General features: G+C 33.7%; 2 non-coding genes across 2 annotated transcripts; both read right to left on the reverse strand.

Annotated features, from left to right (window-relative positions):
• Nucleotides 1–6,715: 6,715 nt before the first annotated feature.
• Nucleotides 6,716–6,787, reverse strand: Trnap-agg (transfer RNA proline (anticodon AGG)). Its single transcript has one exon. It is a non-coding gene; the product is annotated as a tRNA-Pro (tRNA).
• A 7,506-nt stretch (nucleotides 6,788–14,293) lies between these two features.
• On the reverse strand, nucleotides 14,294–14,365 carry Trnap-agg (transfer RNA proline (anticodon AGG)). Its single transcript has one exon. It is a non-coding gene; the product is annotated as a tRNA-Pro (tRNA).
• Between the last annotated feature and the right edge of the window lie 566 nt (nucleotides 14,366–14,931).

The raw sequence follows: 14,931 nt of genomic DNA on the forward strand, positions 1-14,931 counted from the left end.
AAAAGTGATTATATGCATATTCTCAAAAGGAACCATGGGTCTATCTTGATTCCTTTTTCCTGTTACAAACATATGCACAAAGACATAAGACCCTGTACCACAGTGTGGTGAAGGGTATAAAAAAACAAACCAGTGAGCGGAGCAGTATAGTCGGACGGGGCCGACCATACGATACCCTAAACAACTACCATGTTTATACCGAGCCTGGGCAATATTTCGTGATATTTGCACCGACTTGCCCGATTAGAGATAAACAGCACCTCTTCCTCACACTGACATATTTTCCGAATATTACGAGTATTCAGTACAGCTATTATCCAGATTCCCTTCACAGTGGGTTGTGTTGTGATGTTCGGCTTTCATTTGTGGTCTATAGATCGACTCGAAAATAACACAAAAAATTAAGTTTTCGGTCCAATTCATTCAAAAATTATTATCTGATCATCACCGAAAATTATAAGCGTTGTGGAACCTGGAACCTCATGGAACATTTCAAAGCGATCAGCGGTATAGTTCCGCTCTCTAGAGTGATAATGGGTTACTAAATAATATACGAATACGGAGATACCAGTAAATATTTAGGTGTATCTCCCATATCCGAGAACATACAACAATATAATTGGTATTAATTTAAAGGTCAACCACTCCTCTTGGATATAATATCAACTTCTCGGGTCTATGTCCTTCAGGTATAAATATATACGCTATAGAATACAAATTTTGTCATTTTTCACACAAATGTCAGGGTCCATTTGACCCGCTAAATATTGACCGATCTTTATCAAAACAGGCATGCTGATTCGTTGGCCCGATCCCCTTCTCCATGCAAAATTTCACGATGTTCGGCCCATTATTGCGGCCTCTGGAGCGACCAGAAAAACCGAAAAAAATTTAGTATTTGGTCCATTTCATCCTCTAAATATTAACCGATCTTTCCCAAAAACAATAGGGGTCTTCATTGGCCAGAACCCATCCTACATGCAAAGTTTCGTGAAGATTGGTCCATAACTGTGGCCTGTATCGTGTTTACAAATTATATTGGACAGACGGACGGACGGACACACATGTCTAGATCGACTCAGCTAGTCGAGATATGACGATCGGTATTGGGTCTAGGACCAATATTTCGCGGTGTTACAAACTTTTTGGGCTGCACAAACCTATAATACCCTGACAACATAATTGTGTAGGGTATAATTACAAAGAATTTGGTTGAAAAACGCGCTCAAGAACCCCAAAATACTGAAAATTGGGGGGTACCCTTATATTGGGGTTACCCGAATAAATTGACCTATATTTATAATTTATAGTGGAGAGATTTGCTACCTAATAAGAACTCGGCGTACTAAATTACAGTCAATTCGGTCGAAAAATACGATCAGAACCCCCAAAATACCAAAAATTTGGGGGTACCGTTATATGGGGACTACCAGAAAAACTGGACTTATATTTATAATTTTTAGTGGAGTAATTTGGTACCCAATAAGAACCCAATGTACAAAATTTCAGAGAATTCAGTTATAAAACGAGCTCAAGAACCCCAAAATACGGAAAATTGTGGGTACCCTTATATGGGGACTATCCGAAAAAATTGACCTATATTTATAATTTTTAGTAGGGTAATTTGCTACCCAATAAGAACTCAAAGTACAAAATTTAGGCGAATTCGGTCCAAAAATGCGATCAAAACCCCCAAAATACCGAAAATTGGGGCTACCCTTATATGGGGACTATCCGAAAAAATGGACCTATATTTATAATTTTTAGTAGGGAGATTTGCTACCCAATAAGAACTCAAAGTACCAAATTTCAGCGAATTCACTCTTATATGGGAGCTATGCCTAAACGTGGACCGATTTTCTCCAATTTCAATAGGGTTCGTCCTTGGGCCAATTAAGTGACCTGTGCCAAATTTCATCCAAATCGGATCATAAATGCGACCTGTACTTTGTTAACAAAAACACATGGACGGACGGACGGACATGCATAACTCGACTCAGAAAGTGATTCTATGCATATTCTCAAAAGCAACCATGGGTCTATCTCGATTATTTTTGCCTGTTACAAACATATGCACAGAGAAGACATAATACCCTGTACCACAGTGTGGTGAAGGGTATAAATACACGACCTAGGCGAATATAAAATGTTCCCAATATTTTCCTTCCACCCTCATAAATATTTATCTAAACTTCCATTAACATAATCAGTTTTTGATTGATGTAATGAGTTTCTTTCCCCCACCTAGTTTGAAATGCACACAATTAGTGGTGGTGTCGGGGTATTGGCATCATTTATTCCCCTCCAAAACTTGCCCCAAAAAATCCCAAACGAATGAGCGAACATAATCAATCTTAGTCACGAGATATGTATGTGGTATGTTGTTTTTTTATTTTTTGCATTTTCGATTTTGAGAGTTCCGAATGGTAATTTGGGTGTTTAAGCATGACTTTAAATCATAAAAATGTCAGAAAATAATCAATCATTTTAAAGAAAACGAACAAAAAAAAAAAAAAATAGAAACGTAGAAACCAAAAATGAAACATGGCAAAATTGGAGTGTATAATTAGTCAGTCAAATTGTCAGTCAGTTGATCATTTATTTTGCAGACTTAGGACCACAAAAATAACAATATTAAAAAAAAATGAGAAAAAAACTTCAACAAAAAAACCCTTCACATTTTTGTTGGTGTTGTTTTTGTTGTTGTTCACTTTTAGACAGCAATCAATTAAGTTTCGTTTTGTTAAATTTCATTTCCTTTCGTTGTTAATAATAGGTTTGATAATTAACTAATAATTTATTGAATAATTAATCACTGGCGCACAGACACACGCACACACATTTCAAAATTGTTTTGAGAACCTCATAGATATTGAGAAATAAACGTCTGAACCTGACAAACACAATATTAATTTATGTCCGATGATTAATGATGGGTGATTTTTTTTTTAATTTTGCTGGCGGTGTCATTTGCAAAACCAATGCGTAACACTTTTTTAAGTGTTTTTTTCGTTTTCGTTTTTTTTTAATTTGTCAGTCAATCAGTCTCAAATAACATTTAATTTCCTTCACCCAAACAATTTTTTTTTGTTTTTGGATTTTTTTTTCAAATATTTATCATTGAATATTGAGGTCCGACACACATATCGTATCTCGGACCGGTAGTATGCCTTAAACACCATGTCGAGCTACTGTCATTACCATTTGCTGCTTTAAAAAAGTTATAAATGAATGGTGTTTGACAAAAAAAAAAAAAAAAAAAAAAAAATCCGAAAACCATTACATTTTTTGATGGCACAAAAACTGAGTCTAATTTTTCGAAGCACGCAAGCCCTCATAGCCGTGTTCCAAATCTGAAGGCATTTAACAAAAAATATTAAAATAAATTAAAGATTGTAAATCATTATTTTTGACGCTAAGGATTCATTAAGAACCTAAAATAATAAATTACAGACATTTAGCACACAAAAAATGCAGCTGAGACCTTAAAAATATTAAAAAGTGGGGCGGAACATTTTCAAAAAAAAGTTATGTTCAAATAGCCTTCAAACATTTTTAATTTAAAATAATTTTAATTTTATGTAGACTATTTTTTTTAAATCAATTGAATTTTAATTTTAAAATATTTTATATAAAATAATTGATTTCATTACGTATTATTTTTAAATTTACATTGAACGCATTTTTCAAAATAAAACTAATTTTTTTTAATATGTCAGAAAATGCTTTTTTATTTGTAAATCAAAATAATTTGTAACTTTTTTTATACCCTCCACCAGAGTATGGAGGGTATATTAGTTTTGTTTTTCCGTTTGTAACGCATCGAAATAATCGTTTCCGACCCTATAAAGTATATATATTCTTGATCAGCGTAAAATTCTATGACGATCTAAGCATGTCCGTCTGTCCGTCTGTCGGTTGTAATCACTCTAGCGTCTAAACGAATTGAGATAGAGCCCCAAAATTTTGCATAGAGTCGTCTTTTGTCTGCAGGCAGGTCAAGTTCGATGATGGGCTATATCGGTCCACGTTTAGGCATAGCTCCCATTTTTCGGTATTTTGAAGTTCTTAAGCGTGTTTTTCAACCGAAGTCGCTGAAATTTGGTACATTGGGTTCTTATTGGGTACTAAATGCCTCCACAAAAAATTATTAGTGTAGGTCCACTTTTTCTGGTAGCCCCCATATAACGGTACCTCCTAATTTTCGGTATTTTGAGGTTCTTTAGCGCGTTTTTCAACCGAATTAGCTGAAATTTGGTACATTGGGTTCTTATTGGGTACCAAATATCCCTACTAAAAATTATATATATAGGTCCACTTTTTCTGGTAGCCCCCATATAAGGGTACCTCCCCATATCCAGTTTTTGGGGGGTTCTGACCGTATTTTTTCACCGAATTGGCTGAGTTCTTATTGGGTAGCAAATTTTTGTACTAAAAATTATAAATATAGGTCAATTTTTTCGGGTAGCCCCCATATAAAGGTACCCCCCAATATTCGGTATTTTAGGGATCTTTAGCGCGGTTTTCAACCGAATTCGCTGAAATTTGGTACATGGGGTTCTTATTGGGTACCAAATTTCCCCTCTAAAAATTATTAATATAGGTCCACTTTTTCTGGTAGCCCCCATATAAGGGTACCTCCCAATTTCCAGTTTTTGGGGGGTTTTGACCGGATTTTTTCACCTAATTGACTGTAATTTAGTAATTTGAGTTCTTATTGGGTAGCAAATCTCTTCACAAAAAATTATAAATATAGGTCAATTTTTTCGGGTAGCCCCCATATAAGGGTACCCCCGATTTTCGATATTTTGAGGTTCTTGAGCGCGTTTTTCAACCGAATTCGCTAAAATTTGGTAATTTGTAGTCGTATATGGTAACAAATCTCCCCACCAAAAATTATTAATATTCACCGCTTTTTAGGGGTAGTCCCCATATAACCCCCTTTTTTATATTAAAATAGTTTACTGATTTGTTCCGCCTGTTGCGGTTGGTTAGTCGTTACGGGGAATAGTCAATTTTTACCCTACAAAGACTATTTAGCCATCTGTTGTAAGCATTCCGCCTTCTAAAGATATTGTGATAAAAAAACTCAAACATGATGATAATGAAATATATCGGCAGACATTTAGGCATATCCTCAATATCGTGATACCTCCTGACGGAAAGAATTGAGATAAACAATTAAAATATTTGGTTGAAAATTGGCATATACCGGTCATTAATTAGGCATAGCCCTCATATGATGATATCCCCAAATATTCACTATTTCCTACACTATGTAATCAATATTGGTCCCTCTTTAGGCATAGCCTCATATAACATTGTAATCTAAATTACAGTAGTTTGAGGATTTCATACTCTACAATGCGTTATAAATATCAGTCCACTTTTTGGATCATACAGATTTTAGGAAAAATCCCCATTAAAAATTGCCGAAGTTTGTATTTAATGTACATAATGGTTTACATAAATCGGTATTATCGGTATGTGCCCACTTTTTGGTATGTTCCCTATATTTTCATTGCATGTATCTGTCAGTATAACTATGGTGGAGGGTATCCAAAGTTCGGCCCGGCCGAACTTAACGCTTTTTCACTTGTTTCTTTTTTTTTGGAACATGAATTTATTATTTATTTTTTTTAATTTTTATTTAGATATATTTTATTTTTGCTAACAATTTTTTTAATTTACATTCAAAGTATTTTTAAAAATAATACTTATTTTTTTATTAAAAAATTATATTATTAAATTCTTCTTCATAAATCAATAGGGGAGAGGGGGGCACCTTTGAACACTTTTTGCTTTCAAGCCTTATAAATTTTTTTATTTTATCATTTTTGGTTTCTTATAAATTTTAACTAATAGGTACATATGTAACCTTTAAAATGAATATACATATGACATACTATAAGCTTGATAAATATATTTTATAACTGTTTTAATGGACGAACTCAAAGTGTTCAAAACTGCCCCCCCAAGGGGGCACCTTTGAACAGGGGTTAGCATTTTCGAACGACATGGTTTTTTACAGTGTTTATGTTCAAATATGTATGTATTTTATTCATACATATCAGAAATGCATTAATTCATTAAAAAAAATATAAAGAATATTCAAAATTTAAAAAATTTAGATCAAAAATTATTAAAACATAAAATGTCTTAAAAATACAAATTAATATGGTGAAAAATACAGTTAATTTCGCAATCTTATTAGCCCATTTGAAATTTTGAGAAATCCAAGCCAAAAGTTAAAAACTCCTTTTTTTACTCGAGTTTAATGGGCATGTTCAAAGGTGCCCCACCCATGGCATTTTACGGAAATTTAAAATAACTTTTTTTGTAATAAATATATATGAAAGAAATTACATTAGTTATGTTTGAAATGATTGTTGGAATGCAAAAAATTTGTTTGACGAAAGAAAACTATCACAGAATTCTTCCTGCGCCCTTACAACCAAATGAATAAAAGTTTACAATGACACTGAGAAAACATGGTCACCCATGCACAATTTTTCGACAACTGAAAAAGCAAGCCAAAGTGGTTCACGCATATAGAGAACAAGATTGCCATATACAAAAATGTGGTTGCGGGTCGGAAAAATATTAAACCAAGATTTTATGAGCGCTGTTCAAAGGTGCCCCACGTTCAAAGTTGCCCCCCTCTCCCCTATTTATTAAAAAATTAATAAAAAAAATAAATAAACATATTTCACTTGGGCTCGTCCGGGATTTGAACCCGGGACCTCCCGCACCCTAAGCGGAAATCATACCCCTAGACCAACGAGCCAGTTAACGGTTCGTTAAAAAATTGAAGTTTTCACACACATGCACACACTCGTCAACAAGTAGTGCCAACACAAGAGAGATCAGCCAGTGAATGTACAAAATCTGAGACACACAAGCACACTCACACTTGTTGTTGGCAAGCATGAGCTAAAAATAGATTCGTATGAGAAAACTTCAATGATAACAACAACCCAGCGCACAAGTAAATGTATACAAGACGTCGCATTGGTTATATTGTGCGAGATCAAAGAGAAAGAAAATACATAGAGATATAAATTTATATGGTCCTCTACTTCGACGATTATATTTAATAGGAAGGCATTCAGAAATATGTTTAATAAGACCACTATTGGATTTTTAACAAATATATTTTTAAAGGGTGTCTAATAGAGGGGAATTAAAAAATAATTTTTCCAGGCCTAATATTAAGTATAGAGTTTTTAAAAATATTTTTTAAAATCTAATAAGAAAAGTAGATTTATTTGTTTCCAGGCCTAGTAAGTAGGGTATATTTTTTAAAAAAATATTTTCAAAGCCAAGTATGAAGCGTATATTAAAAAAAATAAGTTCAAGGCGTCATACGAAGCGCAATATTTTTAATGCCTAATATAGAACGTAGATTTCTTAAAACATATTTTTAATGCCCAATAAAAAAGTAGATTTTTTAAAAAGACTAATTTGAATCGTAGATTTTTTAAACAACATATTTATTTGGGTACCTTACAAAGCCGTGAATTTTTAAAAAATATTTTTTTTACTACCTTACAAAGGCCTGGATTTGTATACTCTTCACCACCCTGTTGTACAGGGTATTATGTCTTTGTGCATATGTTTGTAACAGGCACAAGGAATCGAGAATATGCATAGAATCACTTTCTGAGTCGAATTACGCATGTCCGTCTGTCCGTCCATGCATTTTTGTGAACAGTTCACTTTTTTGGCCCAAGGACGAACCCTATTGAAGTTGGAGAAAATCGGTTCTGATTTAGATATTGCTCCCATATGTAGTTTCGTCCGATTTTATGTGAATGATGCACCAAACTTCCAATATTTGTCTGATTTAAGTCCAGGCTAATGTCTGCGAAGTTTTCTTAAAATCGGTTCAGATTTAGATATAGCTCCCATACGTAGTTTCGTCCGATTTTTTGTGCATGATGCACAAAACTCCCAATATTTGTCCGATTGAGACAAAATTTGGCATAGCGAATGTCATTTGAGGAAAAAATTATGCGTGATAAGTTTTGTTGAAAACGGTTCAGATTTTCATATAGGTCTTATATGTATTTTCGTTCGATTTTATGTAAATGGTGCACCGAAGGGCATATGTTTGTTCGATTTGCATGAAATTTGGCAGAGGGTATTAAATTGAATATGGAGTGCTTACAAAAATCAAATGACGTATGTAACGGTTACTCAAACGGCTTACTCAAACAAACGGTACCCCAAAGAATAAAAGTCTACCCGTTTGAATGCAAGTTTTCATTGATTTCAGAATGGTATGTGTTGGTGGTTTTTACACCCTTCACCACACTGTGGTACAGGGTATTATGTCTTTGTGCATAAGTTTGTAACAGGCAAAAGGAAACGAGATAGACACATGCTTCCTTTTGATAATATGCATAGAATCACTTTCTAAGTCGATTTATGCATGTCCGTCTGTCTGTCTGTCCATGTTAAATTTTAAACAAAGTCCAGGTCCCATTTATGATCCGAATTGCATGAAATTTGGCATATGTCACTTAATCGGCCCAAGGACGAACCCTATTGAAATTGAGAAAAATCGGTTCAGATTTAGATTTAGCTCCCATATATATCTTCGTCCGATTTAATGTAAATGGTGTACCAAAGTCCCTATATATCATTCGATTTGCACGAAATTTGGCATAGCGTAATGCATTAGGTCTAGAATGATGTGTGTTGAGTTTCCTGAATATCGGTCGAGATTAAGATATATTATATATAAATTTGGCACAGCGAAATAAATTATGTGGCACAGCGTAATAAATTAGGTCTAGAATGATGTGTGTTAAGTTTCCTGAAAATCGGTTCAGATTTAGATATAGCTCCCATATACATCTTCGTCCGATTTAATGTAAATGGTGTACCAAAGTCCCTATATATCTTTCGATTTGCACGAAATTTGGCACAGCGAAATCAATTAGGTCTAGAATGATGTATGTTAAGTTTCCTGAAATCGGTTCAGGGTTGTCTTTTATCTGCAGGCAGGTCAAGTTCGAAGATGAAATATATCGGTCTACGTTTAGGCATAGCTCCCATATAACGGTACCCGCCAAATTTCGGTATTTTGGGGTTCTCGAGCGCGTTTTTCTACCGAATTCACTGAAATTTGATACGTTGGGTTCCTATTGGGTACTAAATGTCTCCACAAAAAATTATAAGTATATGCCCACTTTTTCTGATAGTCCCCATATAAGGGTACCTAATTTTCAATATTTTTGTGGTTTTGGTTGTATTTTTCCACCGAATTGGCTGTAATTTAGTATTTGGAGTTCTTAATAGGTACTAAATCTCTCAATTTTTTCGGGTAGCCCCCATATAAGGGTACCCCCAACTTTCGGTATTTTGGGGTTCTTGAGCGCGTTTTTCAACCGAATTCGCTGCAATTTGGTATTTTCTAGCCGTATATGGTAACATATCTACCTACTAAAAATTATTAATATTCGCCCCTTTTTTGGCGTAGTCCCTATATAACCCCCTATTTTATATTAAAATAGTTATCTGATTTGTTCTGTGTTTAGGTTTGGTTCTGTTGTAATCATTTCACCTGCGGAGGATATAACCTAAGGTTCGATAATGTACTATATACTATACTATACTATACTATGAACTATAGCCCGGATTTAGGCCTAGCCCCTGTGTGGGACGTACCAGAAGGAGTGGATCGATATTTCCCATCTTCAAACTGGAACAAAGTTTGGATGAAATTAAAATTTTCTGAAATGGATTTGGTCCAAAAAAAGGTTCTATAATGAACAATACATGAACTATAACCCGCAATTTAGGCCTAGCCCCTGTGTTGGAGGTATCAGAAGGAGTGGACCGATAGTCCACATCTTCGAACCTGAACTAAGTTTGGAAGAAATAATAAGATAGTCACAGGTTGGATTAAATCTAAGTTTTCTGGGACATGGTTCACATTATGGTTTACATAATCGCGTTGTAGAAATGTCGGTATAGGTCCACTTTTTGGTATTTTCCCTACATTTTCATTTCAAATACCTGTCAGTATATCTATGGTGGAGGGTATCAAAAGTTCGGCACGGCCGAACTTAACGCTTTTTTACTTGTTTCAAAATATTTTTTGCAAGGCTAACATTTGAAAGCGTGGATTTTGGCAAATACATTCCGAACTCTTTAAATTGTGTTGAAGATTCCAACAGCATTCTGCCACTGAATATAGAAAATCTTTAATACAAGGCCAAACTTCGGAATATTGTCGTAGAAATAAATCCAATCCAATGTCCATTTGCAATTCTAAGGGTATTAAATTTTGCATTATCGTTATCGCTTTTTAACTATTTGACACTTCGAGGCACGTTTCTATGGTGTGATTAAGCCCCTCACAAAAAACAGGTGCCAAATCCGCTTGATAAAAATTATGCATTTATAAATCCATATTAATATTTAATCAAATAATGTCACCGCGATTTTGAAGTAGTTGCCTGAGATTTAATTGTTAAGAATTATGGCCATCCGATAATCCATGCGAATATTTTTCTTTTACCAAGAAATTCGAATAAATCGCAATTCGTCGGTGGTTTTGTGTTTTATGTCGCTGTCACCTTCATCACTCACTCAATCGTAAATAAAAAGTATTTTGCTATTATTATTTGTGATTGAGTGAGATACACCGCGCGCTAGAATATTATTTATTAGCCATTTAATCAACAAATACGACGTGAAATGAATGAATTGTTGTTGGTGTTGTCGTGGTCGTTTTTTTTTCTGGCACTGTGTCATTGCCGGTGTGTGTTGACACTGTACGGCAGGCAGGCTGGCTGGCAATTCTTTGACTTGGGCTTTGACTAGAAATCGCATCATAAATATTATGGCAAATGAATGGCTTATTATTATCATATCGCTTTCTGACTCTTTACGTATGAGTTATGGCCCAAAAGGGGCCAGCAAAAAAAAAAGTTCGCTTGCTTGCTGGTAGGTAGATTGGTTGGTAGTTTGCGGGATACTTAAATGCGGCATGTTCTATTGAAGAACGAACACAAGGGAGCTTTTCGTGTAAGTTTTTTTGTTTGTATATTTATTACCCAGTTTTATTTTCTCTGTGTGTTATTTTATTTAGTTTTTATTTATTTGTTTATTGAATTGCAAAAACAACAACAATAATACTAATACATTGTTTACCTATAACAATATCGATTTATTTATTTTCTATTTTTTTGTTACAAAGCTGATTGTAAATTAATCGAAATGATTTAAAGCCTTTCATGAGTAGTAATCGTAATTCATGTTACAAATCAAAGTCAAATATCGGCATCGAAAACGATGCTCAAGTCTAATGACGGCCAATCATTGCCATAAATTATGTAGCTTTGTTGGGGTTTTTTTCGTGTTCACGTATTTAATCAATGAAGTGATCAAAGGCGGTAGGTAGTACTCTAAGATGAAAGGTGATTCAAATGAAAAGCCCCATAATCGTGATAAGGTCTAAAGTTTTTTATTATTTATGGGTGAACATAGGTGCACCTATCACATATATGTCTATCATATATTTTGGTAAATAAATAAAAAAATAGTTGGCCTAAATTTTTGATATTGGTAAGAACAACATCCAAAGTAATTCGAATAAACATTTTTAAAAAAATCCACGCCTTTGTAAGGTAGCCAAAAATCTGTTTAAACCAGTAAGGAAAATTCAAAAGTCGGACGGGGCCGACTATATGATACCCTTCACCACTATGGGTACATGCAAGACATGTTAATATCTAAAATATCCTGTAGATAGAACGGTCATAGAATCTTTGGAGGACCATTGAGATGAAATCGGGCGAAATTAAATGTGGTACCTAGATAAATAATTGAACCAATTTGAACCATTCCGAAATCAATGAAAAAATACATGTCTAACGTGTGGGAGCTATATATAAACACATGGACCCAATTGAGTAACCGTTGCACACACCATTTGTTTTTTGTAATCACTCTATATTCAATTTAATACCCTCTGCCAAATTTCGTGTAACCACCATTTACATAAAATCGAACAAACATATATATAAGACCTATATCAAAATCTGAACCGAATTAGACAAACCTTATCACGCATCATTTTTTTTTTCTCAATAGCATTCGCTATGCAAAATTTTACTCAGTCAGATAAGTATTGGGATTTTGGTGTATTATTCACAAAACATCGGACGAAACTATATATAGGAGCTATATTAAAATCTGAACCGATTAAAAAAAAACTTCGCAGACATCAGTTTGCACCTATTTCAGTACTCTGTGCAGAATTTTGACCCAATCAGACAAGTATTGGAATTTTGGTGTATCATTCACAAAACATCGGACGAAACTATATTTAGGAGCTATATCTAAATCTGAACCGATTCTAAGAAAACTTCGCAGACATCAGTCTGGACCTAATTCAGTACTCTGTTCAAAATTTTGTGCAAATCGGACAAATATTGTGAGATTGGTGCATCATTCACATAAAATCGGGCGAAATTATATATGGGAGCTATATCTAAACCTGAAACGATTTTTTCACGCCTATTGGTCTTAAGAAATTTCTTTATAAAATCCACGCCTATTGGTCTTAAGAAATTTCTTTATAAAATCCACGCCTATTGGTCTTAAGAAATTTCTTTATAAAATCCACGCCTATTGGTCTTAAGAAATTTCTTTATAAAATCCACGCCTATTGGTCTTAAGAAATTTCTTTATAAAATCCACGCCTATTGGTCTTAAGAAATTTCTTTATAAAATCCACGCCTATTGGTCTTAAGAAATTTCTTTATAAAATCCACGCCTATTGGTCTTAAGAAATTTCTTTATAAAATCCACGCCTATTGGTCTTAAGAAATTTCTTTATAAAATCCACGCCTATTGGTCTTAAGAAATTTCTTTATAAAATCCACGCCTATTGGTCTTAAGAAATTTCTTTATAAAATCCACGCCTATTGGTCTTAAGAAATTTCTTTATAAAATCCACGCCTATTGGTCTTAAGAAATTTCTTTATAAAATCCACGCCTATTGGTCTTAAGAAATTTCTTTATAAAATCCACGCCTATTGGTCTTAAGAAATTTCTTTATAAAATCCCCGCCTATTGGTCTTAAGAAATTTCTTTATAAAATCCACGCCTATTGGTCTTAAGAAATTTATTATAAAATCCACGCCTATTGGTCTTAAGAAATTTCTTTATAAAATCCACGCCTATTGGTCTTAAGAAATTTCTTTATAAAATCCACGCCTATTGGTCTTAAGAAATTTCTTTATAAAATCCACGCCTATTGGTCTTAAGAAATTTCTTTATAAAATCCACGCCTATTGGTCTTAAGAAATTTCTTTATAAAATCCACGCCTATTGGTCTTAAGAAATTTCTTTATAAAATCCACGCCTATTGGTCTTAAGAAATTTCTTTATAAAATCCACGCCTATTGGTCTTAAGAAATTTCTTTATAAAATCCACGCCTATTGGTCTTAAGAAATTTCTTTATAAAATCCACGCCTATTGGTCTTAAGAAATTACTTTATAAAATCCACGCCTATTGGTCTTAAGAAATTTCTTTATAAAATCCACGCCTATTGGTCTTAAGAAATTTCTTTATAAAATCCACGCCTATTGGTCTTAAGAAATTTCTTTATAAAATCCACGCCTATTGGTCTTAAGAAATTTCTTTATAAAATCCACGCCTATTGGTCTTAAGAAAGAAATTTCTTTTAAATTTTAAGAAATTGGTCTTAAGAAATTTCTTTATAAAATCCACGCCTATTGGTCTTAAGAAATTTCTTTATAAAATCCACGCCTATTGGTCTTAAGAAATTTCTTTATAAAATCCACGCCTATTGGTCTTAAGAAATTTCTTTATAAAATCCACGCCTATTGGTCTTAAGAAATTTCTTTATAAAATCCACGCCTATTGGTCTTAAGAAATTTCTTTATAAAATCCACGCCTATTGGTCTTAAGAAATTTCTTTATAAAATCCACGCCTATTGGTCTTAAGAAATTTCTTTATAAAATCGGACGAAAATATAAAATCTGAACCGATTTTAACAAAACTTCGCAAACATCAGTCTGGACCTAATTCAGGACTCTGTGCAAAATGGGTCTATCTCGTTTCCTTTTGCATGTTACAAACATATGCACAATGACATAATACCCTGTACCACAGTGTGGTGAAGGGTATAAAAATCCATGCCTTTGTATGGTAGCCCAAAAAATTTTTTTTTAAAATCCACGCCTTTATCAGTCTCAAAAATATTTAAAATAAAATTATAAATATTAAAAAAAAAATATTTCAACTTGGGCTCGTCCGGGATTTGAACCCGGGACCTCCCGCACCCTAAGCGGAAATCATACCCCTAGACCAACGAGCCAGTTGGGAATTTGTCTGTACATTTTGTTTCTGACACACACACGCACATACACTACTTCAATTAAATAGAAACTAGATAACACTCGTTGCCCACTAACATTTCGATTAATGCAGATCATGATGCACAACAAAAACAACAACAACCAAATTTGCGTTGTGGCCACTATTGGATTTAAAATAATCGAACAAGTGGGTAGCCCTCATTTCGTTTTCACTTCAAAACATTTATTTTTGTAACCCAGTCGATTGTTCATATCCAGTTCAAATTCAATGGGCCCAGAAAGTAGTCGACAGTAGTTTTTTTGAAAACAAATAATACTTTTCAATAAGCAACAAAAACAACAACAATTAGTTCAATATCAAAAGTTTTGAAAAAAATACTATTTTTATTTAGCAAAACTATAAGTAGCATATTATGAATAAGCTTTAAGTAAACCTATTTAACCATTGACAATGAAACTTTGAAATGCCAAATAAATAAACAAAACAAATAGACAGTCAGACAGATAGACACACAAATGATCAAACAAACAAATAATGCTCGAATTACTTAGAGATTGTCTATTT

Source organism: Musca vetustissima, unplaced genomic scaffold (assembly GCF_032173495.1).
Source record: "Musca vetustissima isolate MV318-11 ecotype Yass unplaced genomic scaffold, APGP_CSIRO_Mvet_v1 utg8356, whole genome shotgun sequence".
NCBI classification, from domain to species: Eukaryota; Metazoa; Arthropoda; class Insecta; order Diptera; family Muscidae; genus Musca; species Musca vetustissima.